General features: G+C 49.8%; 1 protein-coding gene across 1 annotated transcript in view; it reads left to right on the top strand.

Annotated features, from left to right (window-relative positions):
• Positions 1-2267: 2267 nt before the first annotated feature.
• The window catches only part of ATP2B2 (ATPase plasma membrane Ca2+ transporting 2), a 217697-nt gene continuing 192250 nt past the window's right edge, over positions 2268-27714 (top strand). The window contains exon 1 of the mRNA XM_023218444.2: positions 2268-2363. The gene's annotated coding sequence lies outside the window, so the exon portion shown is untranslated. The remainder of the gene's footprint in view (positions 2364-27714) is intronic.

Below are 27714 nucleotides of genomic sequence, written 5' to 3' on the forward strand. Positions count from 1 at the left end.
AGGAGGAGAGCAAATCCATAAAACAGGCAAAAAATATCCTGCGACAAGAATAAAAAGACAACAAAAGTCCTGTGACAAGGATAAAAAGCTAAGCTATGCACTAGAAGAAAATATTTGCAAACCACAAAACTTGATGAGGTACTGATATCTGACATATACAAAAAAGTCTCAAAACTCAGCAACTTAACAATCCAATTTAAAAATGGGCAAAAGACATCTCAACAAAGAGTATATATAGATGCCAAATAAGCACGTGAAAAGATGTGCAACGTCATTAGTCATTAGGGAAATGAAAAATAAAACCTTAATTAGATATTATTACACACCTATTGTAATGGCTGAGATAGAAAATACTGACAACACCAAATGTTGATGAAGATGCAGAGAAACTGGATCCACTCGTACATTGCTAGTGGGAATGTAAAATGCTATAGTCATTTACCATACTGGAAAATGGTTTGACACTTTCTTAAAAAAAAAAAAAGAAAGAAAGAAAGAAACAAAAAGAAAAATCAACTGCCATACAACCCAACCCAACAATTGCACTCTTGGGCATTTATTCCAAACAAATGAAAACATTTGTTCACACAAAAAACCTTACATAAATGTTTATAATACCCCACAACTAGGAGTAACACAGATGTCCTTTCACTGATTGGTAGTTAAACAACCTGTAATGCATCCACGTATGGAATACTACCCAACAATAAAAAGGAGCAAACTCTTGTTACACACAACCACCTAGAGGAATCTCCAGGGAATTCTGCTGAGTGAAAAAAGCCAGTCCCAAAAGGTTATATACTGCATTACTCCATTTATACAATGTCATTGAAAGAGCAATATTAGAGAGATAGAGAACAGGCTAGAGGTTGCCAGGGGTTAGGGATGAGGGGCATGACTATAACGGGGTAGCCCAAGGAAGCCTTGTAGGGATGGAACAGTTCTACATCTTGATTGTAGTGGTGGTGGTGACACAAAATTACAGGTAACATTTCATAGAGCTACACACACACACACGTCAAACTGCTGCATGTAAGCTCTGTAGATTGTATGATGTCACATGACTGGTTTTTATGGCGTGCTGCAGTAGTGCAAGTTAACCTTGGGGAAGTCCAGAGGGAGGTGCATGGGATCTCTCTGTACATTTCTTTGCAATTTCCTTTGAGTCAATAACTATTTAAAATAAAAAGTTACAAATAGGGCTGGGCGTGGTGGCTCATGACTGTAATCCTATCAATTTGGGAGGCCTAGGCAGGTGGATCTCCTGAACTAAGGAGTTGGAGACCAGCCTGGGCAACACAGTGAAACCCCATCTCTACTAAAATACAAAAAAGTTAGCCAGGCATGGCAGCATGTGCCTGTAATCCTGGCCCCTTGGAAGGCTGAGGCAGGAGAATCGCGCCATTGCACTCCAGCCTGGGCAACAGCATGAGACTCCATCTCAAAAAAAAAATACAAATAAATGAATAAATGGATTGAGAGAGAGAGAGAAGGAAGCTGACAGGGAGCCATGTAGCACCCAGTGCCCTCTGCTGCTGCTGTTTTTTGGGTGTTTCTAAGACCCACGGCACTTATGCATATTATATTTTAGTTACCCCTCACAAAAATCCTGAAAAATAGGTATTATGATCTCTATCCTCCAGATAGGGAAAAGGAGGCTCAGGAAGTTTAAGTTACTTGCCCAAGAAAGTATCTCTGTCTGGGAGGCTCAGGAAGTTTAAGTCACTTGCCCAAGAAAGTATCTTTGTCTCTCCAGGACACACACCACTCTTTCACACTCCTTCTGCCCTCACAGGCCACACACAGGCCATCTGTAAAATGGGGACAACAGTGGCATCTTATGAAGATCCAGCAAAGATAATTCATGTAAAGGGCTTAGCAGAGTAGCTGGAACATAGTAGGTGCTCATGAAATACTTATCAAGTGAATAGAACTGCTAGGTGCCTGATACATGTTAGTTCAATGAGGCAGCCCTCTCTTTGGGGCCCACCACTCAGCCTTCCCAGTCTCAGACAGGGAGACCCCTCCCTGAGTGCAAGCAGGTGGACTTGCACCCCTGAGATGGGCTCTGGGCCCAGGCGGGGCAAAGCCCACCCAGGCTGGTCTGAATGCAGAAGGCAAGAGCTAGGTCCTTGTCAAACCTGTCCCTAGCCTAGAGCCAACACATCGGGGACACTCCACACCACAGTTACCTTCCCTTCTCCTTTCTGACCTGGGTCCCTGTCATATCACCCACCCCTAACTAATGCCATCTTTCCCCTTTTCTAGAGCTGAACTTCGTCACCAAGTCCCTAGAGCCAGCAAGACATGGGCCTCAGTTTCCAAACCCTGACACCTCTCATTTAACCAGAAGACGTGGAGGGGTGAGTTGGAGACGGGGACTTGGTTGGGGGGTATCAACATGGGAAGAGAGATGCTGGGAGTGCGGGTTGCCAATGGAGGGTCAACTGAGCAGGAACACAGTGTTTGAAAGCAGCTCTCTTCTCTCTGTCATCCTACTGGGGACATGTATATTATTTATGCAACATTGGGCCAGTTTGGGGAAATTCCCTGGAAGCCCTATGGCATTTGAATTAGGAGCATGGTGTAGACTGTGGAGGAGGAAGGCCCCATCACATCACATGGTAGATGGTTATCAATCCAGGTTCTGTCCCAGCACTGGCACTGGGGAGCCCAGGCGGATCTGACACTGCCTCTGCCCTGGGAGGATAGACTGGTGCCTGAGTGAAACGCCAGCCACCTCACCTGGTCCTGCTTCGTTCTTCTACCCTCTGAGTCATGTCCCAGTACGCACATGAAGACTTGGAGCTGGGGTAGTCAGGTGGGCTTGCTGGGACATGTGCTAAGTGCTGACAGAGAAGACAGGACAGACCAGCTGGGTGGCAGTAGTATGTTTATTGGTTATTGAGAGTTTGGCAGCTGGACTCAGTCCCAGGTTCAAATACCAGTTCTGCAACTGGGACAGCCCCTCTGAGTCTCAGATCCCTCATCTATAAAATGGTATTTTGCAGATGATTCATGTAAAGTGCTTAGCAGAGTAGCTGGAACATAGTAGGTGCTCATTAAATTCTTATCAAATGAATAGACCTGCTAGGTGCCTGATGCATGTTAGTTAAATGAGGCAGCCCTCTCTGAGGCCAGAACACCACTCAACCTTCCAGAGCCAGCATATATGGCAGCTCTGTGAGAAATCTCTGGCTGCTCAATGAAATCAGCCATGTCTTCCTTTATGCTCCTACAGCCCTTTCTTGGGGCCACTGCTATTTGCCTTGCTTGACCAACCTTACATTAGGGTGATATACAAATCTTGGAGTGCATGCCCAATGGACCCGACATGTAAGAGATCAGCGCTCTCACTGCTCATCTTTCAGCATCAGACACAACTTATGTTGCACAAGCTTGTCCTCCGAGCCAGAGCTTAGAGTCGTCATCTCGTTTGACCTTACTAGCAGGCGCTGTTAGCCCTTTTCACAAATGAGAAAACTGACGCTCAGAGAGAAGAAACCTTGCAGCCAGCATGCAACCCTGAGCTTCTAACTGTGCAAGGCAGCATCACTGGCTTCCTACTGCCTTTGTGCCTGCCTGAAGATGAGTAACCACAGACTGAACTCAGGGAGGGAGAAAACAAGCAGACGGGCCACGTGCCTCCCTGCTCAGCCCTCAGACACCACCCAGACCTCTTGCTTTGCTAAAGTTTGGTTTCTCGCCCAAGCACTTTGGGACGAACCAGATTGTTTCCAAACACATTACATAATTGCTCACATATTTATTTAATGCCATCTCTTGAATATTAAATGATCCATAATACAGAACAGAAACTTGAGCATCTAAACCCAGCAGCTTTTGACAGGCGTGGGTGGGGAAGGAGGTTGAGGAGAGCCATCCATGAGCCATCCTCAGGGAGGGGCGGTAACATCACTCCTCTCCTCCTCCTGAGATAGGTTGACGAAGGCTTCCCATGCCCATCGGTGGAAACCAGGTAGTGGAGTTTTCACCATGGAGTTCAACCTGTTTTATTATATAATAACAAAGATGCATCATCTTCTCTCTAAAGGATGCTTGAAGCCAGGGCTTAGCTACCTGTTTATTTGGTTACAAGGGTTTACTGAGCACTCTCTATGTGCAGTCATTGTTATACATTTATTCACCTCTCATGTGCCTTTATGAATGGGACAGAGACCCCTGGCCTCAGTGGGACTGGGGAGGGATGAATAGGGCCCAGGATAACGTAGTAATATGAGCAGAGGGCCCCTGTAAGGAGTTTGAATCACAATCTATGTGCAGTGGTGAAGTTACTGGGGGTTTCCAGTAGTCCGATCAATGTTTGAGAAACCTCCCTCCAAAGCCAGGAGAGGATGGGGGGGTGAGGGGCACATCAGGAAGGGCCAGGTCACAGTTCTAGGATAGGGGTGCCAGGGGGGTGGGGCGGGGAGAATCCAGGGAGGACATGAGGGCCACCCAGACCCTAAGTAGTGACCTTCTAGCCTCAGAAGTGGGTCTGTCCAAGGTGATTGTAAGTTTCTCCGAGGGCAGTGATGGAGGGCCTGGCCTGATGGCCAGCAGGAATCACAGTCACACCAATGTCAATAACCATCTCAGAGCCTAGGAGTCCCCAAGCACTCACTGCGTGCCGGGCATTGCAATGAGCCCCTTGTCCTCACCACCAGCCTGTGACATGTACAATTTTGTTATCCTCATTTCACAGAAGAGGAAAGCAAGGCTCAGAATGGTTAAGTCCAATGCCTGGATTGCCAGGAAGTAGCATCTGGCTCCACACATATAACCCATGTTGGTTGAATGAATTCATAGTAACAATAGTCACAAAAATCACCATAGCAATCACTTAATACAGGGCTCACTTTGTGCCAGGGCCGGTTCTAAGTGCTTTAAAATGTTTAATCATTTAGTGCTCACAACAGCCCCATAAGACATGCATGACCATTCTTATCCCCACTGTACAAGGGAAGAAACTGAAGCAGAGTGTTCAGTGTTAATACCACCCAAGTTGGGATTTGAACCCTGGTAGTATGGTTCTGGAGTTCAGATTTTCAGTAAAATGCAGTGCGGGTGGAAGAAGTAGCATCTGCTGGGAACCAGCACTCCCACCCCATGCTGTCTGCATTTCCAAGTGGGGTCAAAGCCACTGGCTCACTGTCGATGGGACATTCAGCAGCACTCCTTTTGGGGCAGACCTGGGCTGAGCCTGAGGGGAGGGAGTATGTGCCAGCAGACCCTAAACCCTGAAGGCTGACCTGTTCTCTCTGGAGCCAGAGCGAAAGGGCCTCCCAAAGCCTACCCCTCCTGCAACTGCCAAGACGTTCCAACCACAAAGTAGCTCGAGTCACTGCCTCAATAAGGGAATCAAGGAATCTTGTCACTCTCTTTGCCAACAGGAACATCCAGAGAGGAAAACCAACTAAAGGAAGTTGTGGAGTCAGAAAATGTTTATGGAAAATGTTTTACCCCAAGACTGCACCAGAACAACTAAATCCTCCCCAGCAGAAACCCTTTCTAAGTAAAAATGACAGGCATCTTTCCTTATACATAAGTTCAATCGGCGGAATGTCCATGTCAGCAATGTATTAGGCAGTTGTAATCAACACCATTTTACAAAGCAACTGACTCATCCTGCCTTAAAATGTGGACAATAATTCCCATCTGAGGGCCATGCTGGGGGATGGGAACCCCATGCTGAAGAAAGTGCTTTGTCAAAGATGGAAATTGGCACAAAGGAGGGCTTTAAAAGGACTTGAGGATTCTTAAACAGTTTATCCTTTTGGGGAGTTTGAACTTTTCTCTGCATTCCTGTTCTCTTCAATGAGAGAACGAAGGGAAAAAACGTGAGCCCCCTCTGTGGCCAAACTTCCCCAGTCTAAAATTCAGGGAAGGGAACAAAGAGGTTGCATCAACACACGCCCCAAACCTCTGGTAACCACTTGTCAGAGCCACAGAGCCATCACATGAGGCCTCTCCTGGGGAGGAGGCGTGGTGCAGTGGGACACTCCGGCCGCAGGTCGTCACCCCTCTGCCAGGTGCAGGTCCCAGCTGTGCAATCCTGGACAAGTTACTTAAGTGCTTCCCACCTCAGTTTTATATTATTTAAAATGAGAGCCCTCCTTTTTGAGGATGTTGGAAGGATTCAATGGAAGAGAAAATAGGATATGCCCAGCTTAGGGCCTGGAATATTGACGACTGCTCAGTGAGTTTTGTTCTTCTATTGGTCCCCAGTGGGACCAATTGCCTCAAATGGTGAGGACCCCAGGCACCTTTGCTGGGACCGTGTTGGTCTCTCTCAGCCACCTGAGGACTGGGAAAAGATAGTCTGTCATCTGTATCAGTTTGTTAGGGCTGCCGTGACACATGACCACAAACTAACAGAAATGTGTTGTCTCACATTCTGGAGACTAGGAGTCCAAGATCAAGGTATCAGAGGGCTTGGTTCCTTCCGGAGATGGTGAGGGTGACTCTTCTCCGGCCTCTCTCCCGGCTTCTGGTGGTTCGCCAGCCATCTTCGGAGCTCCTTGGAGTGGAGAAGTAGCACTCTAGTCCCCTGCCTTCACGTCACCTTCCCCCAGTGAGTGCCTCTGTGTCCAAAGTTCCCTTTTCATAAGGACACCAAGTCATTCCAGGTTAGGACCCATTCTAATGGCCTCATTTTAACTTGATCACCTCTGTAAACACCCTCTGTAAATGCCCATCTGTACCTCACATTCTGGGATATGAGGGGTTAGGACTTCAATCTATCTTTTCGGAAGGACATAGTTCAACCCATAGCCCCATCATAATGATTTGAAGCTGATTCTGGACAGTCCACCAGTTCTTTCATGACATTCAGGTTCCCAAATAGACTCAAAGAATATTTTACATCATTCTCTAAAAGTCTGACATCCTTCTAAAAATCACTGATGTCTTAGCTTCCAGGGGATGCCCATTGGCCTTAAACTCCAATCTGGGACTGTGAGATCATTATCTTACATAAAGAGTCTGTAAGTTTAAAGCCGAGCACTTTCTCTGCACAACTGTGTTCTAGACTCCAGAAACACGGGAAGCCAGGGACTTAGCTTTCAAGGTGGTTACAGGCAGGCAGGCCACAAAACAGGTAGGTGTGCAACTGGCTGTTCCTGGATAGGGGAGTGCCGGGAAGATCATTCCCAAAATGATCTTCAAAGGGTGAGAGAAAGAGGTTTTCTTCCTAGATCACCTCCTGTCTTTGTTTCCCTAGAGAAGTTACGTCCTTCCTGGGTGGTCTGAGAACCTCTGGGGATCCCCTACTGCCTCTCGTCAGTCACTTGACTTTCATTCTGAGATGACACCTGCTCCTGAGTCTTCCCCCAGGAAGGTGGGAAGTGGCACAGAGACCCGAGCCCATCACCCCCGCTTGGCTGGGATGTCCAGAGAGGTGGGGGGTCAATGCTGGACCCCCCTTATTGCCAGCTCTCCATTTTTTCCTCCCCAGTCATCTCATGGATCTGAGAAAGTTAACTAAGCTTCCCCAGCCTGAATATGAGCGGTTCCCACATTGCTTGAACTGAGAGCCTACAATCCATATTCGCACCCTGACACCAGCACCAAGCAAGTAACCGGGATCACAGGCATGAGCCACTGCGCCTGCTTAAACCGTATTTTTAACAGTAAAAGGCTGGAAAGCGAAGGAAGTCCCTAGATTGACTAAATAATACGTTTGCAGCGTAGATGTTCTGCTATTTGTCCAACAGGAGTTGCTGTGATTAGCGAAATATCAATTCACATAAAAGTGAAAAAATATATTCAGGGGTGTGTTCCTTACACCAGAAATACTGAAGATAAAACACACGTTGGCACGCAAAGGGGGACGATGACAGTAGCTGGGAAACTTGCTCACGTGGAAAGTGCTCCTTCTCCAAGGATGCTGGAGGAAGGACAAGCTGCTCAGCGGGAAACAATACATGTTTTCTTCCTGTTTCTCTATGAAGAGAAAATGATCAAGCACATTATAGGGCACAAGCAAGGAGTGTCACGGGGCCCAGAGGCCAGGTGGGTAGGGGACTCTGTTACCCTCTTTTCCCCTTAGTCCAGAGAGGCTTCCTGGAGGAAGCAAGATTCTGTGCTGTTTGGCCCAGGTTCTCCTGGCCTGGCATCTCCCCACGTGACCTGTTTCAGTGGAAGCCTCCTTGGGTTGGGCCAGCTGCACGCATCGTAACCAGCCTTTCCCCATGTTCCCAGGGCTGCTCCATGCCAGCCAGTTGCACAGAGAGTCCTCGGAACAAAAGAACTTCCAGGTAGCCAGGGCTGAAGCCAGGGTGTTGCTGATAGGATCAGGAGCCTCACGCTTGTGAGAACAAAAGCCCAAGAAGCAGCCAGGGGCGCAGAGTAATGCCCACCTTCCACGTTGCTTTTGACCGAGACTACTGTTTTGCCAATTACCACACTGTGGAGGCCAGCCCACAGACCCTGGTGGCCAGCCCCGCTCCCCTGCCCCTCCTCACCCCGCCTCCCTCCTCACCGATCCCCAGGCCAGAAAGGGAGGCAGCCCTGCTGGCAGCCAGGCCTGGGTGCTGTGGCCACCTTGCAGGGTGTGGCCATACACTACAGACTTCTGCAGTGACTGTAGGTGCCGGAGCCGAGCAGTCAGAGAGGGTACTTGTGTCTGTGGCCTGGGACCCAGCGAGGACACCGGGTGATTCACCGTCATCACTGGCCAGGTATGGGAGGCTGGGTTCGCAAGGCCCTTCCCACAGCCCTGGACTGGTTGGTCTCCCCAGGAGCCTGGGTCTCTAGTCCAGGGCAGGGCAGTGGTGGGGAGGTAGGGGGTTGCTGAGATGGAAAGGGTATAAGGAGAGGAATCTGTGAGGCTTTGAGTCCTTGTCTGGGAGGGAGAGTGGAGGGCAAGCCCTGGCCCAGGCAAGCTCTTTAAGTATTGATGAGGAGCCCCAGGGTGCACTATCTCTGGCCTCACCCGGCTCTATAGGCATGCTCCCTCCAGAGGGCGGTGAAAGCAAACAAGAGCAGGGGCTCTGGAGCCAGAAGACCCAGGTTCACATCCTGACACCCAGGAGTCCACTGGGACATTTACCTCCATCTCTCTGTGCCTCAGTTTCCTACCCTGTAAAATAGGGGTGGTGGTAACAGTTCCGATTTCATAAGGCTGTGTGAAGATCAAATGAGATAAGCGAGGGAGCCCTTCGACACAGGCAAGTGTCTAGTAGCTGTTAGCTCTGAGCTGCCCCCTTTCCCTCCCTGAACATGGGAGCCACCCTCAGAGGCAGCAAGGTTGATGCTGGAAGGAAAACTAAGAGACCCTTGAGGCTACCTGCCCATCTCAGAGGTGCAAATCCAGGGGAGATGACCTAGGTCATGGTGTCAGTTTCTGATCAGACAGACTGGAGTTTGAATCCCGTATCTGCAAATGGTTTAGCTGGGGAAGCTTACACATGCTCTCGACCCCTTGACCCCATTTTAAAAATACGTGAAATGGGGATAATAATAGGACCTAGCTGATGGGTTATATATAAAGATGAAATTACGCTGTACACATAAAGGGCTTATCCCATGCCTTATACTTAAATTGGGAGCTGCTGCCACCACCACCACCACCATCATCACTATCATCATGATTGTTACTATTATTATTAGGAAATAGAGACTCGGAGAGGGGAAGGGACTCGCCAGCAGTCATGTGGCAAGTCAGAGGGCAAGGCAGGACTCAGCCCTGGCCCCCTACCCCTCAGTCCCTATTCTTTCCACTCCCCTCAACCCCTCATTGGTCCTAATGGGTCCTTCTTGGCCTTCTGCACACTCATCACAGACAGCCTCCCGCTGACTTCACTGGTTCTGGGCATGACTCTGGGGGTGCCACACAGGGGAATCTGGCATCCCCCCAAGAGGCTGAGCCAGCAGACAGCCCAGGTTGGAGGTTACTTTGTCCACATGATCCACAGCACCTCTCTAAAAGCCCTCCCAATCCCTGTGTCCAGGGATCATTGGCCAGGGAAAGTCTCTGAGGGGGCAGGATATAGCTTTGGAGGAAGCTGTCTGGGAACTGCAGAGCTCCTCAAGCTCCTCGCACCCCAAGGAACTCCTTATATAGGGAATGATTGGAAGCCCAACTTCCACCAAAGCGTCCCTGGGCTTTGAGGACAGTCTGGGGGTCATGCTCAAGGGTCTTCTGCTTCTGTTGGCCGGTACACACCGTCTTTGCAGGCTCTGCTCTGTCTCTCCCACCTCCTGACCCTCCCAGGCAGAGATGAACAGAGACAAAAGAGGAGGCAGGGGAGAAAGGAGAAGGAGAGGATGGGGCTTGCTGTAAGGAGAAGGAAGGCTCACACACCTATTTTAAAAATACAAATATTACACACACAATCATCATTCCTTTTTACTGAACACTTACTATGCACCAGGCACTGTGTTAAGGACTTGATACATACTGTCCCAGTTCATCTTCACTACAGCCTTATCAAGTAGAAAATTATTATACCCACTTTGAAGATGAGTAAACTAAAAGGGTCTTATTCATCTACTGTGTAATGAACACAGTTGCAAAGCAGATGATACAAAACAATGACAGAGAACGAGTGAGATGTAACGGGGAGTCCTGGGGACTGTGGCAAATTGGAGAATCTTTTTTTGATTGAGGCATGACACACATAGTAGATAAAGTGCACTAATTTTAAATGCACCCCTTTCTACATGTGTTTACACCCGTGTAACTACCACCCAGATTAAAATATTTCTTGTAGCCCAAAATATTCCTTCTGAGGTATTCAAGATTAATTTTTTCCAAATAATATTCTGCAAAAGTGTCCCAGCCGAGAGGAACCTAAGGAGACATGATGACTAAATACAATGCAGCGTCCTCGATGGGAACCTGGAAGAGGAAAAGGGTGTTAGGTAAAAACAGAGGAAATGTGAATAAAGTACAGGTGTTAGTTAATATCAATAATGATTCATTGATTATGAGAAAGGTGCCATTCTAATAGAAGATGTGACTAATAGGGGAAACTGAATGCAGCACAGACAAGAACTCTCTGTATTGTCTTTAGGAATTTTTGTGTAAATCTAAAACAGTTCTAAAACAAAAAGGTTATTTCAAGATATTTTACAGATAAGGAGACGGAGGCCCAGAAGAGCAAATCCTCTTCTCAGGGCCCCACAGGAGCAGTGGACTAACCACAACCAAAAGGCTAGCCAGTGCTCTAGCTGCCAAGGCTGTGGTCAGGGGATGAGGGTGTCGGGGGTGCTGGGGTCTCCTTGAATCTGTAAGTGCCTTACAGTGGACTCACCTCTGCAGGAAGCTGGCCACGCAGCTTCCCCTCTGCTCCCTCCTCCTGAACTCTCCAGGGCTGTTTGTTGAAAACCAGTTCTCCCACTGGTCTTGGCCCCAGAGGGAGTGTTCAGGGGCAGCTTCTGTTCTGAGAGCGGGATGTCACCTTCCCACTCCTGCCAGTCTCGATGCGGGTGTCTCTGAGCCCCCCATGCCCAGCACAGGGGTGGCATGAGCACAAGGTGTTGGTTGAGTGTTGGATGGATAGATAAGTGAAAAACTGAAGGAGGGAAGAAATGAATGGCAAGCTGGGTGGTTGAGGGGATTCCAGGGTGTTAGAGAGTGCCAGGAGCATGGGCTCTGCCAACAGATGGCCAGAGTCAAATCCTGACTCTCCCACCTCTAGCCAGGAGAGGTTACTTAACCTCTCTGTGTCTCAATGTCCTCACCCCAACATGGGGAAAATAGTGTACCTGTCCTTAGAGGGCTGTTCTGGTTAAAGGAGTTGATTGACATGAGGGAGGGAAGTAGTAAATAGAAGAGGGAAGGACAGCTGGGGAGATGATGAATTAGTTGTCATATTGAGAGATGGAAACTTGGACAAAGCCATAAGACTGGCCATTCTCCCAGAAAAGAGGAAAAGGAGCAGCATTGTACAATGGTTAGAGCACAGATTTGGAGGCAGAGCTGCCGGGGATCAAATCCCAATGCTACCACTTACTGGTCATGTGACTTTGGCCAAGTGAGTTAACCTCTCTGTGCCTCGGTGTCCTCATCTGCAAAATGGGTATGATAGCAACGGCACTCACCTCAGGAAGTGGCTATGAGAACTAAGTAGCTGCCTGGTGTGGGTATAGTGCTTAGAATTGTACCTGATATGTTTACTACAACCCTGGCATATCATGAGTGTGTTTTAAGTAAACAGGAAAGGTTTTGTGCCAGAAGCTCACACCCTCCCTTGAAGGGGCTCCCACGTTCAGGATACAGGTCTAGGCGTCACAAACTCGCTTACCTCCTGAGTCCAGGGGACAAAGTGCCCCTTAATGAAGTCAGGTGGAGAGGGGATGACCTAGTGGCCACATTTTCATCTCTGTGGCCTCACCCGCCTCCAGCCAACTCTGGATGGGCAGTGCTCACAATATTTTAAGAGAAGATAGAAATCTGGATTCTTACGCACTATCCCCCAATTTTTAAACATTGGCATTTAATTCAATTTTATTTTAAGCTCTGAGCAAAACAAACAAATGTATTTTCAGTGGGCTGCTCTCACAAGTAGCTGGTTTGTAGATTCCACTCCAGTCTAGTCCTGCCAGTTCACTTTCTTTTATTTATTTATTTTTTTTCCTGCATTTTAGAGAAGAGGAAACAGAGGCCTAGAGATAAATGCTTGGGCTCTGACATATCTGGCCACTTAGTGGAGCCAAGTTCTCCTCTCCCCTGCTACCAACCACACCTGGGATTCCCGAGGAATCAATCAAGTGGGGGAGGGAACATCAAGGGGACATTTTCCCCATGGGCCAGGGTTTTTCCAATAGCATATTTGAAATATGATTTAGGTTAGCCAGACACCATTTGCACCGTGTGTCAGAGGTGCTGCTGGGCATAAAGCAGGAGCCTTCACCACTTCCAAAGCAATAGCAAAGATTCGCAATTTATGGAACCCAACTTCACTTCTAGCCCTGGGTGGGCACCAGGATTCCACCTTCCATGAGCAATGCTAAGGTAGCATGCCAGAGAGGAGTAAGTTCTACCGTGAAGGAAGTCACAAAGTAAATGCTAGAGAGGTCAACAAAAGTAGGGAGACATGTTCAGGAGAGACATTTAAGTGTGATATTTTTAAAGAGAAAGTTAAGTTAAAAGCTTGTCACACTCTGAACTTGAGTTGTTTTACTCTTTTCTGTTGAAAACTGCTATCTGGTTCCCACCTACTTAACCTGCCTGCACCTCCACCTTCCCATCTACAAAATGGGCACAAAATCATAGCTCACTTTGTACAGCTTGTGATGAGGATGGAATATGACATTTGTGGAGGATTAAGCAATAAAAACCAGCCATTGCTGTCACTGTCAGCAGCTGCCAGCCCACCTGTTTGCACAAGCAGTGGCTCAAGAGCCTTTCACTCATGGCCTCTCTTTATCCTAACTATCCACTTCTGTGACCTTCGCTGGGAAGAGTCCAGTGCATCTACCAGCTGTGGAGCACCTAGTGTGTGCCAGGTCCTGTGCTAAATTCTTCCACCTGTGTTCTCTCCTGTAGTCCTCAGAGCAACCCTGGGCACCAACATCATCATCACCATCTCTGCAGCTGAAGAACCTCAGGCTCTGGGAGAAAACATGAGGCATCCAAGGTCACCCCAGGTGTGAATGTGACTTTGAGCAAGCCCCATTACCTCTCTGAGCCTCCAGCTTCTTCATCTGTAAAAGGAGGTTCAGGACACCCACCCCAGGGCTGCTGTGAGGCTCTATGAGGTAACGACTTCGAAAGTGCACCGTCAGCTGTAGATCCTCGCCAAACGCACGGTGTGGATGTGAGTCCTTCAGAGGCCTACTCCTGTTTGGGATTCAGCGCATTTTAGCAGTAAGGGCTACTGAGAAGTTATTTCAAGTGTCTTTTTCTTGGGTGGTTTCAAATACATCTCCTTTCTCCAGCTAACAAGCCCAACACTGGCTTCAGCAGAAGCTATGCACACAGAAAGTTACTTCCAGTGGAATGACTAGGAGGTAGAAGCGAGATAGGCATGATGGTCACAGGGGAGACAGGATGTCAGAGAAGGTCTCAGGCTATGCAGTCAAACAGATGTAGGATCAAATCCCAGCTCCTCCACTTACTAGCTGTGTGACCTTGAGACAACTAGCTAACCTCTCTGAGCCTAACACAGAGGGTTGTTATGATGAGGGAGATAAGCACAGCAGCTGAGAAAAAGCAATACACATGTACTGGAAAGGAAGCCTGCTCAAATAGGGTACAGCAATACACATACATGGGACCACGAGGAGCTGGAGGGCAGACACTGCACTTTTCATCTTGGCAACCTGGCCCACGGTAGGTACACAGCACTCATTTTCCTTTCTGCCTTGTGCCCACCCACTTAATTCCCCTTGCCTTTCAACCCCCAGCCCCACCATCCCACCTCTGCGAAGTGTGAAAGAACACAGACTCTGATACCTGACAAACCTGTGTTGAAATCCAAACACTGCCCTGCCTGGCTGGATAGTCTTGGATAAGTTACCTCCCCTCGCTGACTCTCAGTCTTCTCTTCTGTAAGTGGGCTAATATTGCCTCTCTAGCAGGGTTGCTGTAACAGTTAGAGATGATGTATGTGGCTGGCATGGCCTCTGACACAGAGTAGGCATTCTGAAAGTGGCAGCAGAAATGCTGTTGTTCCTTCCAAGTGTAGCCCATGGCCACCTCTGGCTCTCCACTCACACTTAGACTAACTTCCTGAGGAGTTTACAATCAATTTGTCTCTACATCTCAGATGTCACAATACAAGCACCTTGGGTGTACACATCTCTAAAGAGTGGCATTTCACCTCCATTTCCACAATCGCTTTACACAGTTTCCACACTCTCACTGCTTCTATATTGGTTGAACTTGGAGGGATTAACAATGTCCTTAAAACACCTTAAAAAGGAGCATCAACAGACAAATCATTCTGGATCAAGAACAAATGGCTCAGAGATTAAAATACCTGTCCATAATCACCAACATTAGCCACTGGCCGTGAGTTTACTCATGCCTATGAAAGTTCCCAGACTGAAAGTTCATGAATGAAGGATCTTCTGGTCCTGGATACCGTCCTATCCTCAAAGATAGCCTGCAAACTCTTCACTGTTACTTGACTGATAGTTTATGGGGGCTTCTCTGATGCCTTCAGATCAAGGCTAAATTATTGAGAGGTGGGATTGGCTCTGCTTCACTGTGAGGATTTGTGTGGGGGCAGGTGCGGGGCTTGGGAAACCCACTAAGCTGGGTCACACAGGGGCTGGGAAGCCACAGAGGGACAATCTACTCCTTGGAAGGTGTGTGCCCCGGAAATCTGACGCTGGCAAGGGTCTCAGGCAAAACCTTGCCCAATGTCTGGCTAATATCCACTTACCCTGCATGCAACACAGACCCTGTTCTGGGAGCCCTCCTCAGAACTGCGAACAGAGTCTGCCCTGTTACTAGCTGGAAAAGTCTGGCTTTAACACTTGACATTGTGGGAGGATTGCCACAGCCATATGCGAGGGGCTTGGAAAATTTATCTGCAGTGACATAGTCTAGTTGCCACTCTGAACCTGCAGTGATGTGTGGCCTGCAGAAGCCACATATGCCATATAGTTTGTTCCAATGCAAATCAAAATGGAAAGGCACTCCTTTTGATTTGGGTAGGCAAAGAAAAAAAAGGAAAAAAAGAAAAAAAAAGAGGCCCGGGTGTGGTGGCTCATGCCTGTAATCCTAGCACTTTGGGAGGCCCAGGCAGTCAGATTGCTTGAGGTTAGGAATTCAAGACCAACCTGGCGAAACCCTGTCTCTACTAAAAATACAGAAATTAGCTGGGTGTGGTGGTGTGCACCTGTAATCCCAGCTACTTTGGAGGCTGAGGCACAAGAATCACTTAAACCCAGGAGGTGGAGTTGCAGTGAGATGAGATTGCACCACTGCACTCCAGCCTGGGTGACAGAATGAAACTCTGCCTCAAAAAAAAAAAAAAGTAAAAGAATTATGTTTATAATCTCTAAGTCCACCCTCTCTTATTCTGCATTCATTTAGGATTTCTCTCCACCTGCCTCCTACAGTGAGGGGGTGAGGGGTTCTCCCAACCTCCACAATTACCTGGCAAGGGCAGGAGTCTGATCTTAAAACCAGCACCCCGCTCCCCTGCTGCTTGCTCCAACGCTGGCTCCAACACCTGGGCCTCTCCCTCCAGGCCCCTGAGCTAATTACAGGCTTCCCTAAGTCATTGTAAGGAAGAGCTAATTAAATCAGGGTCGGCCATTAATTTTCTGGCTAAGGACAGGCAGCCTACACGTCTCTTCAATTCCAGAATCTGGAAACCACAGCTTGGAGCTTCCTTCAAGGTTGGGAATAGGGTTTTATCTGTTAGGGCTGATTTTAGGAAAAGCAGCATGTCCTAGTGACCATAAGGGATCAGGTTGGGAACCTGAAGAACTGGGCTGCAGCCGAGTCTATATGGGAAAGTGTGTGAGGAGGTGAAGTCAGATGTCCCTGCACCCGCTATTAGCAATTGTGTGTTGTGAGAAAAACCCCTGCATTCGATCCCAGCCCTGGCACTTGCTATGCAGGTATCCTGGTCCAGAAGTATCCACATGCAAGGCAGGCAGCGTCAGTGCTGGCACAGAGAGTGGAGTGAGTTCAGAGCCAATGTTTGTTGAATGAACAAGTGACTACTGAGTCCCTGGCTCAGTGCCACACACACAGTAAACACCCAAACAATATTTGTTCTCTTGTCCCTCTTGGAATCTTCTTTTGGAACTATAACATTCATGGGATGAGGTGGCTTAAGTTTCTAAAACCTTTATATCGAAACATGCATTGGAAACTTTCCTCCTTTGAGATCAGGCTGAGAGATGTCAGAGGCAGGGTAGGGGCAGGGAACTGAGTTCTCCACTCCTAGAACTCCAACGCCTCTCACGTACCATCAGACACCAGCCTGCCCTGCCGTGCTGCCATGCATCAGCATACCTCTCTGTAAAGCTGGGCACCTTGACAGGAGTCCCAGCTGTAACTCTTCTCCTTTTCTTGCTCCGTTCCCTCATTAGCCGGCGCTTGGCTGGGAGAAAGCCGGTCAGGAGTGGGCTCAGGTGAAGCCGGAGAGCTGAGGCCAAGGAAGGGTTTTGCTGGGGTGAGAGTGGCACTCTCAGCTTGGGGGCATGGTGGCAACCCCAGACCTTTGTCATGGGACAAGACCAGATTCCTGGGAGTGCCTTCCCTACCCCTTCTAACCTCATTAGCCAAGTCCTCAATAACCCCTTGAAAGGCCCAGACATTGCACATTGCACCTTCATTATTCGCTCCCGCCTCGGCCACTTTATTGCAGATGGAGAGTGTTGTGCTTAGCTAATTCAGGGGACCCCCAAAGGTGGGAAACAAATAGGGCAAATCCATAGTATGGCTGAGGACCACTCTGTGTGTCAAGTTCAGCTCAGTGCCCGGAGTACAGATTCCGGAGTCTGGTTTGAATCCCAGCTAGTTGTTTGACCTTGGGCAAGCTGCCTAACTTTTCTGTTCCTCAGTTTCCTCCTCTACAAAATGGGCATAATGATAACAGTATGTCCCTTATGGGGTTGTTGTAAGAATTAAATGAGCTTATAATATGCCAAGTGTTTAGACAGGGCTTAGTGCATAGTTGGTGTTCCATGAACATTAGTCATTACTCATGATCTCAGAACGAATATCTCAGTTTATATTCGCCACAGGCCAGCCTGGCTGGAGAGTATGATGGCTCTCACTTTACAGATGAGGTCCAGGGAGGGCAAGCCACTTGCCCATGGCCGCACAGAACAAAATCCCTGCCTCACACCTGTCCCCAACAGAGGGGAGACTGGCAGCACCTGCCAGTGAAAGCGGGGCCCAGGACAGGGCAGAGGTAGTGAAAGGAGCTTTCAAAGAAGGGCCAGGTCTCCCTCAGAGGCATGAGTGGAGTTGGGAGGTGGCTATAAATACACGAGGCGAGGGGCTCTGTAACTAGGCCAGGAATGTGTGTTAGTCATTGAGGTCAGCACGGCCTCAGCGGTGCTTGACTAGGAGAAAGCGGATCAGGAGTGGGCTCAGGTGAAGCTGGAGAGCTGAGGCTGAGGAGGGGTTTTGCTGGGGCGAGAGTGGCACTCTCAGCTTGGGGGCATGCTGGCACCCCCAGACCTTTGTCGTGGGACAAGGGCAGATTCCCAGAAGTGCCTCCCCTACCCTTCTAACCTCCGAGAAATCCTTCTGTAGCCCAGATCGGATCAAACCTCCAAGCTGCCTAAACCCACAGTCCTGGTTCCCAAAGGCAGACGCGAGTCCCCATTTTGGAGCGGGGCAAGCACACCCTCTCTAGTTTAATACCTGTGCACTTACTTTGATGTGTTAGGAGAAAAATACAACTGGCAAGGCAAATCCACGATATTGTGGCTGTGAATGCTTAAGATAACACTAAGTAGAGAGATATGTATGTTTCTAAAAGGGAGGTGATTTCAGGACAGATGCAAAGTATATGCTAGAACTTGCAGACTGGCAAACATCATTACTGGAGTTTGAGGGTTTCTGGTCCACAGACTAGATGGGAATCTTTTTGCTGTGAGGTTCCAAGCCCTACCCGGCCTTCCAATACTCCCACCCCAACCCCACCCTACCTTCATTCTTGCTGTGCCCGCTACCTGGAGTGCCTCACTGGCAAAGGCCAGGTGAAATGTGCTCCTCACTGCAACCTGCACAGGCTGCCCAATCCCCCGTCCATCCACTGCCATTTCCCACGCTGCGTGAGGTCATCCTATCTGCAGCCATTGCTCCCTCAGCAACAGGGAAAGCAAGCTCTGTGTCTGTCTTCCTACCTGCTGTGCCCAGCACGGTGCCTAGAGCCAAGCACAGGCCCAGGGTGTGACACCCGGTTCACATCCTGGAGCTGTCACTGCCTGGTGCAAGACTGTGCATGTGCAACCTTACATCTCTGGGCTCAGTCACCTCCCCGTGCAACAGATGGGAATGACGAGCTTCCTTCTTCAGTGGGGTTGCACGGATTCAGTGAGTTTACTCCACCTCAAGGCTTTCTTAGCCCAGTGCCTGGCATGTGCTTGGCACTCCACAAGTAATGACTGAGTACTAGTATCATCAATGCTATTGTCGTTATTAAGGGCCGGTGGATATTCATTAAATGAGTCCATAGTGTTGCAGGCTGAAGGGGAGAGAAAACAGAATGGAACATGTGTGCATTTAGCCTGGAGAGAAAATTATCAGTGGCTATTTTCCCCACCCCTCTCATTTTGAATATGGGGAAACTATGGCCCACACTGCACCCCTAGGACCAGGACCCAGAACATTTACCCTTCAGTCTATGGTGCTCCACCACCACCTCCCTCCCCAGGCTGGGGGAAGGGGAAGGGGTGGCTGAGGCCAGATGCACCTGCCCAGTGAGACACTTGCAGGCTCCCCACCCCCAGCCTTCCTCAGCTCCTCGGTGTAGACCCAGGAGACCTGGTTAGGAGTTCCAGGGCTGTGGTCTGCACCGAGCTGGCAGGAGAGTCCTCACTTCACTGAGGCAGTGAATCAAAAGCCTCATTCTTTGCAGACTCCTCGGATAGGTAGAAGTAGACTTGACCTTTGTCGTTTGTTATTTTTAGCAGAGCAGGCAAGGAATGATAAAAACCTGTACAGGAGCTGGCTATAAATAGCACGCCTGTGGCTTTTTTTAAGAAACCACACACACACACACACACACATCTGAAAATTGTAGATCTAAACAAGCATTGCCCTTCAAAGTAGAATAACAGCATTAGCGTGACACTTTACAATCAGCAAGCCCATTTAAGCTGTCACTTCAGCTCCGTGCACAATTCCACAGGGTGGACACTTCCATCGTCTCCATTTTGCAGATGAGGAAATAAGGAATGAAGTCAGCCAGGAAGGCTGTGGGCACGGCACCTGACACGTGGCGGAAGCCCTGTAAATACCGCTTTCCTTGTCACTGAATCTCCGAGAAGTTGAGTAACTTGTCCAGTGCCACACCAGGAGAAGGAAGAGAAGCAGGACAGATGCCAGGACCACCTGTCTCCAAGTCTATGAGTCCCCTGGCTGGGGCTGAAGGAAGAAGAGTTAGACCTGGAGAGGTCAGAGGAGTGGCACTGGATGTTATGGGGACAATGGATTGAGAACTAGAATGACACAGTGGTATCCGAGGTGCTGGCAGCTGAGAGGGGGTGGCTGTTTGGGAAGTGCCTTTGGGGTCAGCAACGAGAAAGGAAAAAGGAGGAGAGGAGAGGAAGACTTCCTCACCTCCTTTGTCACGTCCTGGGCCTGTGTTTGGCTCTAGGCACCGTGCTGGGCACAGCAGGTAGGAAGACAGACACAGAGCTTGCTTTCCCTGTTGCTGAGGGAGCAATGGCTGCAGAAAACCGCCATAAAAATACTGGCCAACAGTTTTTTAGGGCAGTGCCATGCCAGGGTCACCTCATCCGGCACTGCCCTCCTTTGGGCAGAGTGGGAAATGTCAGTAGGCTCCGTGGCGGGAGGGCTAAAAGCAGGTTATCAACACTGGGATGGGAGCCAACAGAGGCCCAGGGGCTGGGGCCAGGGCAGCCTGCAGCAGGGAGGAACAGGTTGAGGGTAACCAAATCAGAAAGGGGTCCTGAAACTTGAAAGGTAATGAACTCCAGGTAACCATGTTGAGGGCCTGCCCAGGGTTCTGTGGTGTGCTGGTAAATGTTTCACAACCAGCTCTCAGGGCTGCTCTCCAGTGCTTGCCAATTTCTGTGGTGTCAATGCTCCCGCCTTGGCAGATTGTAAGCTGCCAACATGAGATCACTGACACACACAATCGGCTCTCACAAGTCATTATAAGCAACTCCAGAACAAAACTGCTGCCACACCATGCCACACAAGATGGAGATACTTATGTCCTGCTTGTTTCAATGGAAAAGAGAAGGGGCTTATGGGCAGTTTTTAAGCTATCATTAATTGTGCATGTAACACATGACAGGCAAAGTATTTTACAGGCACTATCTCAGTTAATTCTCAGTACACAACTGCAAAGTAGATATCATTGCCACGTTAATGATGAAGAAACCCGGCTCAGAAGGGTGAAGTGACTTGCCCAAGGTCACAAAGCCCAGTGAGTGGTGGAGCTCAGACTTAAGCCCAGGCCTATGTGAGTTCAGAGCCTGTGCCCCAGACATATACCACCTGGCCTCTAGCCAGGGTAGTTGTGGGAGCTCAGTTGGGTTTTCAGGCAGAGGCTGTGGGTGGGTTCCTCTGCAGGGCTGGCAGCTGAGAGCTCCCACCAAGTCACAGGGGAAATGGTTACTGCCCTTGGGGAAGGTGCTGAGAAGATTGAGCAACCCCCATGGGGAGAAAGCAGAGCAGGAAATGACCCTTTTAATACTGAAGAAATAAACCAATGGTATCTTCAGATGACCTCTCACTTTGTTTGCAATCTAAGATCAGATTGTCTATGAATCAAAAGTGTTGTCACCTTTGCAGAATAGAGATGAAAAAGCAAGCTAGATGTCCCTGAGCACCCACTATGTGCCCTGTACATATGTATTACTCATTACGCCTCCCAACACTCCCATGATTGCAGGTGTCATCAGTCCCATTTTACAGATGTATTCATAGAAACTGAGGTTCACATTGGCCAAGTGACTAGCACAAGGTTGCCCAATGGTAAGTGGCAGAGCTGGGCTTCAATCCCACATCTCTTTGATGCCCAAGACCCTGCTCTATCCTCTGTGTCCCCCAGAAAGAAACAACACCTTATATCCAAGAATCTACTTACAGTTTATAGAGATCCTTCCATACACTTCTTTTATTTGGCTACTGCTAACCAGCCCCTGGGGAGGTTAGGAAGGCTGGGGGGATAAGGTCAGCACTCCCTGGGCCCACGGCAGCTGTCTTGCCCAATAACTCCTGATCTAGTTCTCTTCCCACCCCTCTGGAGCTGCCTGCCGGGGCACGTGCAGTGAGAGAGGTGGCCCAGCCTTTCAGGAAGTCTCATCCACAGAGGGTCTGCAGAGTGGCCACAAGGCTGGGGTTGTCCCCACTGCTGGTGGCAGGCCTCCTTGGAGAGCCCATGCTCTTTGAGCTGTGTCTGATGAAGGTGAGCCCTGAGAAAGGTAGCCCCACATAAGGGGGGTTCCTTATGGGACTAACAGGCAACCATGGAGTGAGTACTTGCCTCCAAGCCATGGTCTGGCTGAGTGTGCTCAAGGCAGGTGGTGACCGCTCTCTGGGCCTCAGGATCCCTATCTGTAAAATGGAAAGCTAGGGTTGAACAGAGGAATACAGCGGCACCCCCAGCCCTGATGCACTGCAAGTCCACATAAACCAGCCCCAAAGGCAGATCCCAAAGGGAATTTCATCTCAATTGCCCATGACCCTGGCCTCAGTCTCCCCTTATGCCAGGGTGCCCCCTCAGCCCCCTGCACATTCGAGACTCTGTGAATGTCTGCTGGCTGTTCTTCTCCTCCCAACTGTGGTCCTGTGAAAGCAGGACCCCTTTCCTCCTTGCTGATGTGTCCTGGGCTCGGAGTCCACCCCAGATCACGGCATATTGAGTGGGTCATAGGACCTGCAGAAGGCAAGACATGACTGTGCCGCACTGCCGCGTTGCAGATGCTATTGCATGCAGGGCCTTCACTGAGGGCTTCGTGTTCATCATCGGGTTCCATCCTGAAAACCCTTCCCAGCTGCCCCGCTTCCCAGGGTGAGGACAGAAATCTGTAGAGTGGTCCACAGGGGCCCCCACTGCCTCTCCTGTCCCTTGCCCACAGCCATCCGGGCCTCCTTTTAATTCATTGAGAACTGCTAAGTTTTTCCGGTCTCAGGGCCTTTGCACAAGCCACACCCTTTGTCAGGAACACTGCCTCTCCTCTTACCTACTGAACTCCACTCCAGCCTGCAGAACCCAGCTCAGTCATCGCCCCCTCAAAGAAACCCTCTGTGATGCTTCCTCCTCTTGCCAGAGACACCAGGGGCCTCCTGCTGAGCATGTTCTCACTCCTCTGTAAATACACATTGGTTTGTGTGATCATTTCATTTCATGGCTGTCTCTAAACCCTCTTGAGAGCAGACACCATGGGCGTTTCTGCTTACCACTGTATTCTCAGTGCCTAGCACAGAACCTGGGAAAGAGATGCTCAATGGGTATTTGTGAAATAAGTAAGTCGATGGAGAAGCAGGAAGCATATGGCCTCATGCCCATTTTACAAATGAGGAGCCTGAGGCCAGAGAGGTTGAGGGACTTGCCCAAAGTCACACAGCCCATCACAGTAAAGCAGGGATCTGAGCAAGGGCCACCAGACTCCAGCTCCCAAATTCTTTGTACCACTTCAGAATTGCCGCCTGTAGGTGCAATGGAGGACTGAGGCAGAGTCCCAGAGGGTGGGGCTGGAGTGACAGGAAAGGGCTGTGGTTGCTCTGAGAACCCTGGCTGCCTGCAAACCTCACAGGGAGGGAGCCCGCAGCCCCTCTGCTCCTATGCAAGCCTTCCAGGAAAGATCTGAGCTCTCATTCTGACTCCGGGTGTGTCATCCTAGGTTTGTTACCTCCACTCTCTACGTCTCAGTTTCTTCATCGATAAAATGGGGGTGATACTCTCCACATAGCAAGACTGTTGGAGACAGAAGGAAGCTAGGGTGTGTGTGTGTGTGTGTGTGTGTGTGTGTGTGTGTGTGTGTATGCGCTTTAGCACCCAGGAACACGCTCAGCAGAGGTAGCTGATGTGGCCCCTGTGACCTCTGAGCCATTCAGGCTGGACATGCAGGCCCCTGGGATGACCACATTTTATTCCCTAACTTCTTACTGGTTATATTCGCAGCAGTGTTGGCCATCCAGTGAGTCAGCAGTTAGGCCTGCCAGCTCACAGCATTCTCAGTCGTCACCCCTCTGCTCTAGGAATCCTCTTTCCCTGCTGGGTCCCCAACCCTCTTCAGCGGGAAGATGACAGAGAGATCACAGGCTTCAGGGAAGACAATACATACCTGGATCCTCAGTCCTGTGTCACAGAGCTGTGCACCCTTGAACAAGCCACACACCCTCTCTGGGCTCATTTCCTAGCCTCTGGGTTGAAGACTGATAACATCAAACTCTGCTGGAGTAGTCATCAAGAGCCTGGCACACAGTAGGTGCTCAGTAAATGTCAGGTTCCCTTTCCTCTTCTGACATTCCTGGACTCATCATCCCCACCCGCTCCCTTTCCTCCTTTCTTCTCCTCTTCTTTCTTCAGGGAGGCAGCCTTTCAGCAAGAGTGAAAACACACACATGTCAATGTTAGCTAGGGATCCCAGTACAGAGCCTCACATTCAGTGAGAGCTGAATGAATATTTGTTGCCTGAATGATCCAAAGAAATGAATTACAAATGGCGGAGTGTCAGGCTGTAGGTAGCTTGGAGGGCCCGTTTAGGGATAGGGGCTCTCCTTCCTAGGTGTCCAACTCACCTTGAGTCCAACCCTGGACTCAAGCACCCTGGTCCCAGTTGGGACATCTCTGGGCAGTGGGATCTGAGCGGAGTTGGGGTCTCCCTTGACCCTTCCCAAGTTGGATATGGGGAGGGAGCCCCATTCATTGACAGCTCAGGAAATAGCAGCTTCTAAGCCAGGACCCCTAAATGAGTCCAAAGAATATTTCCAGAGCCACAAAGAGATGCAAACACCCTCCAAAACTACTAGAAGAATTGCTTTTTCATTCAACAAACCTGCACCCATCAGTTCAATCAATATTGAGGATCTTTTTCCAGTGCTGGGGATACCTCAGGCAAATGACAGACAGTTTCCCATTCCTGGGGAGTACCCCAGCCAGATGGACAAGACGGATGCATAGAAAAAGGTTAATTGCAACAAACTCTTCTTGGGGCACGGGGAAAGGGGGGATGGAGGGAAAATTAAGGAAGGCTTCATGGAGGAGGGGTTGCTGGAGCTGAGTCTTGAAGGATCAGTAGGAGTTCTCCAGGTAGAGAAGTGGAAAGGGAAGGCATCCCTGGCAGAGGGGGTGGCACATGTAAAGACGCAGAGGCATGGAAATGCAAGAGTGTCTTTGGAGCAACAAAGACCCACTGTGGGGTCTGAGGGTAATGGGAGCAGTCTGGAGTAGTTATTCGGGCCTCATGAGCTACAGTGAGGAGTTTGGATTTGATGCTGAGAGCACAAAGGAACCAAAGAAGGGTTTGGAGGAATGTAGGCAGCTCCCCAAGGCTGCAGGGAGTTAGGAAATGGCCAGGGGATGGCAGGGGAGGAGGAGGGAGGACAGTTAGGAGGCAGGATTTATGGCTGGGAGTGGGCAGCATGTATGACTCCGCATTACCAAGGAGGCATTAGCTCTGAGGGGCAGTGCGGATGGGACCATGGCCTTGTGCCTGAGAAAGGCAGCCTGCCCCAGAGTGCCCTCTGAGAGTAGCTCCTGCTTCCCCTTCTTCCAGGAGGAAAGGCACCAGATCCCTCACTGTTTCCACAGTAACACTGTCAGCTCATGGCCCTGACCTTGGCCTCTGGCCTTCCAGAGGGGAGGCAGGGTCAACCATCACCACTCACCTGCCCCACACAGGTGGGAGCCTAGGGTTGGCCCTCATGGGGCTAAGGTTTTCTAAGCTGTGTGGCCAGGAAGATATGCCCACCACTTTGGGAAACCTAGGTCCCAAGCGGTTCCTGGACCAAGTTCACCCCACCTCCCACAGGGTTCTTGGGCTCGCCGCAGGGCCTCCTGCAGTTCCCATTTCAAGTTCCAATTCCCCTACTCACTCTGTGACCTCGGGCTACATTGTTTTACCTGTACCTCAGTTTCCTCATCTGTAAAATGGGAATAAAAATAGGATCCACCTCCCAGGGTTTTGTGAGGAACACACAATGAGGTGTGTGCACAGAATGCCTGGCACATAGTAGGATGTCAGTGTGAATGGTGGCTGGCCAGAATTCTCCAGAAGCCAGGCCTACAACCTCCTCCCTGAGGGAGCAAGGACCAGTAGGAGGAGGAAAGAACTGGTGACCTGCGTTCAAATCTCAGTAGACTAGAGACCAGCCCGGCTCCAGCCCTGCAGGTGGTATCTAGGAACCCTTATCTATCAGCCAGAGGAGGTGGAAGGCACCCACCTCCCCACCAGCGTTTTCCCTGGGGCCTGCTGGATAATCTCACCTTCTGTTTCTTCCACTAATAACAGCTGCCATTCTCCTTTAACTTGCAACCCCACCAAATAGGTATTATCATACCCATTTTGCAGATGAAAAAAAAAAAAAACTGGGACTCAGGGAGGTTGAGTCATTTGCCCAAGGTCATACATCCGGTAAGTGAGGGAGCCAGGAGTTGGACCCAGGTCTGTGTGGACACAAAGCCTCCACTTGAGATCTGGTTGGCTGAGGGAGTTTCAGGCCTTGGTGGGAGTGGGGAGTGGGTGTGAGGCCTCCATGCGACTGGAGAGGAGATTTTGGGCAAGCCAGCCCATGTGGTCCCCTGGATCCACAGTCCATGGCCCCTCAAGGTCTGGGGCTAGAGATCCTGAGTTGTGTGCTTCAAACTTGGGTAACTTTAGGAAGGCGCAGAGAGAAGGGCCTAGGGTTTGAGCGGGACCCTCGATCTTACTTTGGTCCTCCCCGGCTCTGTAACTTTTAAGTAAGGCCCTGTGGTCTCCAGGTCTCAATTTTCTTTTCTGTAAAATGGGAAGAAGCCCGGGCTCTTTGAGGGTAATCTGTGGGGGTCAGAGGAGACCTTCTCATCCCCCGAGGAACCCAGCTGACAGCTCTCTGTGGCAGCAGCGACCTGAGGGCTGCCCCAGGACTCCTACCCAGGTATCTGCAGACCCCGAGCCAGGAAGGCAAGGGCAGGGGTAGCCTCATCCATGCTCCCCAGAAAGAGGAGAGACAACAGAGAGCCCACATCTCATGCCAAGGACACAGCTGGCCTCTAATTACATTCAGTCCTCTCCCCTCAGACCTGCCTGGACCTACCTCAGACCTCTCTTCTATTGCCCTTACGCGGAGAGCCTCCAGCAGCCTGGGCGAAGCTCCATGTCCCCATTCCTAGACAAACTGACCCTCTTCACTCACCCTGTGTCTCAGCTCCAGGACCCCTCCCCAAGGGAGAAAAACGTGGTCTGGCCGACTCAACACAGAGTGAAAATCAGATTGGCTGGCTCTCCCCTCCATCCCCCTCCCCTATTTCTCATACTTTTCCCTAACCCTGACTCTCAATCGGTGTCCACCATAAGCCAAATCATGCTGGAGGCAGAAGCTATCAGTAATCCTCCCAGCTGGCCTCCTGCCTCTTTTCCCCTCTTCCCTGTGGCTGACCCTGACCTGTCATTTCCAACCTTCCTGGAGTTGCAACACTAGTGCCATTGTTTGTCTAATTTCATAACACCTCTGCCTGTCCAATACCCCCTGCCCCCCAACACATCCTGGAAGGACGGGCCAGATGACCCAGGTGTATCTGCTGCAGGAAGGGAAGGCAAAGGGGACGGGGCAGGGGACAGATGTTTGTAGCCAGATTCCACCCTCAAGAATGACCTTAGGCAAGCCTAATCTTTTTCTTGAGGCTTCGCTTTGCTGAACTATAAAATGGGAGAATTGGATAGGAGTTCTCGAGGGTCCAGCAGAGTCGTTCAAGCCTTTACTGCACCATCTAACTCATGCTGGGACCTGAAACCTGGGATGCTGGAGACATGTCTGATGTGGTCACAGCCCAGTAAGGGAGACAGATGTGTAGACCATCAGTACAGTGTGGTCAGAGCTAGAATAGAGGTGTGAACCAACTCAGTTGGTGGAATCAGGAAGACTGTCTGGGGAAGCAGCATTTG

Source organism: Piliocolobus tephrosceles, chromosome 2, assembly GCF_002776525.5.
Source record: "Piliocolobus tephrosceles isolate RC106 chromosome 2, ASM277652v3, whole genome shotgun sequence".
NCBI classification, from domain to species: Eukaryota; Metazoa; Chordata; class Mammalia; order Primates; family Cercopithecidae; genus Piliocolobus; species Piliocolobus tephrosceles.